The sequence below is a fragment of the Mytilus californianus genome, unplaced genomic scaffold (assembly GCF_021869535.1).
Source record: "Mytilus californianus isolate M0D057914Y unplaced genomic scaffold, xbMytCali1.0.p SCAF_4, whole genome shotgun sequence".
NCBI classification, from domain to species: Eukaryota; Metazoa; Mollusca; class Bivalvia; order Mytilida; family Mytilidae; genus Mytilus; species Mytilus californianus.
In genome coordinates, this window is record NW_026262690.1 from 120,347,976 (window position 1) to 120,351,860 (window position 3,885).

The window sequence follows — 3,885 nt, forward strand, 5'->3', positions numbered from 1 at the left end:
TCGAAACGTTGTAATCAATCAGATTATGACGTTACGCACGATACTGGTGATACCTGACGTTACATTAAAATAACGTCGAAATACACTTTTTGACTGACGTTTTATCAAAGTCGCTTGTTGTTAAACGAACGTATGAATTTATGTTTGTCACGATTGCCCCCCCCCCCCATTCGTTTTTACCTCTTTAAAGCATTCCCTACATGTACATGTATATATTTTCATATATTATTGGTTTCTATAACTACTGTTTCTTTATAGGGATAAATACTGATTAATAAATTTCTAGCATTTTATTTCATTAATACATTCTAAAACATTTAAATGTGTTTCTTCTGTGATTCAAATGACATTGTTTGCGGTTACTTCCGAACAAATATAGACCACTGACGCAGCAGGTACAACCGCTTTCCTGTTCACAAGACGATATTGAAAAGGCAAGTTCGTTTTGTTGTAATATAGACCACGAAACACAGGTGTTCCCGCAGGGAGTAAAGATCCCCAAGAATCCGTTGTGTCAATGCGTAACGTTTCCATGCTTTTCTCTACTTTCAGCATGTAGTACTCCTCCTCATCGTCGTCAGTATATAACGCAACTAATTGACCAACCGAAACTAATTCTTGCAAAGACACTTGTTCATTTTCTTCATTTTCTTGTGCATCCGCTCTGTATTCTCGCTTCATTTCCCATTCAGTATAACCACCAGTTTTTATCGAATTAGAACACTGGTCATACATGTGATGACAACAGTTTACACAGAAACAAGACAATTCACTGATATTTATCAATCCTTTAGCAGAATCACGACTAGCTCTTACTTGGTGAAGAGATCGAATGCTAGGCACCGGCTTAAAAGACAGTCTGTTGTCACGGTGAATCGTTTCCGCATATCGGAATATTCTTCTCTTACAATGTGACCTCGGTTGTGTTAGAAATGAATTCGCGTATTCATAGAGATCTTTTGCTTCCTTATCTGAGTCTGTCCGCGTAAAATGGCACAGTCGGCTTGTCTCTTAAAAATTCCACCAGCAGCGTCTTGTGGTCCTGAAATGCACAGATAAGTTTTGTATGTCAACTGCATGACATTGGACCTTACCATTTTACCGCGTTCAAGGTTTATGATTTTTATAATAGTAACAATACCGAAAGTCACGAGAAATATAAGAGATACATTGAATACCCTACAGCGACTGCCAAGATGAAGAACAGAAATAAAAGCCCTGTTCCTTGATACAACGTATTTATTTTTGTGTCAGGTGTAATTTAGTCCGACGCACATGTTTTATCAAAATACATTTATTTCAAATTCGATATAATAAAAAAAAACATGTAAAAAAAAAACTTTCTAGAATAATGTTTTCAAACATTAACCCATAATGTGAAGGATTGAAAGAAAACAGTTTACCGATAATGTGAATACCCGACCGATTTTAAAATATTTACATTTTACACAAATAACTCATAAATATTCAATCAAAAGCTAAATAATATGTATTCCATTGTACTCGAAAATGTGAGAAAAATCATTAAATCTGTGTCCAAGATATCTAGCGTAGAGACTGACAGACGGACTGACATTCAACTGTATTTAAAGGCAATCATAGTAGTAAGTTCGAGGATAATAAACTAAATTATTATAAATACCTTTTGCATGGGAAGTTTCGAAGAAATTTCTTGTGAAATGTTGATATCCAAAGTCGTCGCTTGTTTGACTAATATCTCCGAAACAGTGTCTGCTCTTATACTGGGCTGCACACCCGTCAGTAAACTCGTGCATTGTTTCTACTGAATATGAAATCGACTGTAAATATTCCGCTATATAATTTCGGACTTGGTGAACAAAGTATTGATCATGAACTAAGTCTGGGCTTATAACGAAAAATTGTTCCGTGATAATTTCAGGAAAGTCTTCTGAACTATCAACACCATCGTATTCTAGCAATGCATGTCTATGTAGAATAGTAACATGGACCGACACTTCGGTTTTTTGAAAGTAAGCACTTTGAATCTCAGTAAGCTCGGAACACCTGTAATGTTCACTAAAGTCATGCACACAAACACATTGCTTTTCTGGGAGATTTCTAACAAGATTTTGAAATTGTTCATTTTGCCATGTAGCTCTGTGCTGATGCACTGGAAAAGTTTCAATTAGTTTTCTGAAATATGAAAACAATTCACCAACTTGACTTTCTTTTTTCACGAGCATTAGTTTCTTTATGGTTTTGTTCCCTTTAACATTAACGCTTACATTTTCAAACTTTTCCCACTTTACAAATTCCGCAGTGTCAGATACATCAAGTTCACAAGGCAGAAAATTCAAGATTTTAACTCCACAATCGGAACAGTTTCTTTTAAGGCACTGTAAATTGTGTGAACCATCAACTTTTTCGCATAATGTTGCATTAACGACATCAGATATTGAATCGTACACAGGAGTAGAATAGCATTCATTCGGTTCATTTTCTATCAAAAGTTTCTTTCGGAATTCCATACACGATTTAAAGACAGTTTTAAATTCTACATGGTACTTGCAGCAACATGTTTGTCTATCCTTAGGTCGGACGGGTCGCACAAAGTAGGGTTTGCACCTTTCGAACATTCTTTGAGCTATTTTAATAGAGGGGTTTTCTCCGATAAAGTCCAAATACACATCGGTCTGTGTTTTTTCTAGTATGTGTGTCATGTGGCTTGAATAAGTTTTCGGACCAATGCGGACCCTTTTGATATCTGCCTTGTTACCAGTCGGACGAGAAATACCAGGCTTACACCAGAACTCATAAATACGTTTCTTCGTGTCAGGTGTTATTGCATCTGATCTAGTTTTTCTATTTGTGTAAGTCCAGCTTGATTTTTCAGATTTAAGTATTCTTGTTCTAATTGCATGACCACGGCTAACTCTTCTTACCGGTAATCCCAATTTCCTAGCCAGTTTCTTTCTGCATTTATTGTCACTGATTTTTTCACCACTTACTGATGAAATAATAACATTCATCGTTTTCAAAGAGTCATCCGATCTTTTCCTCTTACAGTTGTCAATAACTGTTTTTAAATCTTCCGTCAAGGCTTTTGATGTTTTGTGTTCTTCTATTTCCTCTGGCGATGAAATCACTTCAGAAGATTGCAGTTTTCTCACAGTCGGCGAGTTCGAATTTTGCAAGTATGCGACCATGGTTGTCACCCGCCTGTCTGGTCTCTTTGGTAGGGCCAGTTTCAGTTTCTTCAATGCCCGATGTTTTTCTGTTCTATTCTCGAAAGTATTTCGCATATTTAAATCCTCCTCGTTTTGCCTTTGATCATTGATATTTTCTTCACGTTTTCTCTTTCTATATTTCCGTTTTCTCTCCGTTTCTTTGATCCGCCTCATTTGTTCTTTCTCTTGTTTGTCTTTGGCGTACTGCCTCATCTGATAAAGCATACTCGTTTTCCTTTAGATTTCTATTTCTGTAATAAGATTCAAGCCTTTGTTCTCGTCGCTTTTGAAGCTTTTCTTGTTTGTACCGTTCAAGTCCTTCCTTAGATGACATCCTTTTTTTTTCACTGAAATAATTATAAAAGTTTTATTATATGATTTATTTTAGATACGATTAGGACAGATTTACGATGACAAAAAATAAATACAAATACAAACACTTGCAGATAATCTTGAATAGTTTAATAATATCCGATTGATTTTTACAGATAATGTAATCTTCAAATTATTAGGAGCGAATTTGTTTCTCGCTTCTGAATAGACTAATTTATTTATTCAAATCAGGGGCCCTCGAAAGGCCATACAATGCATACATTAATCATTTTGACAATTATCAACAACAAAAAACGTCTGTAACGTTACGTGTAACTTTCAAAAACGGAGTTCCATGTATGTGACATTTTATTGGACATGCGGT

At 35.6% G+C, this 3,885-nt stretch overlaps 1 pseudogene; it reads right to left on the reverse strand.

The window, feature by feature from the left end:
• Nucleotides 1–275: 275 nt before the first annotated feature.
• On the reverse strand, nucleotides 276–3,530 carry LOC127699187 (uncharacterized; annotated as a pseudogene).
• Nucleotides 3,531–3,885: the final 355 nt, after the last annotated feature.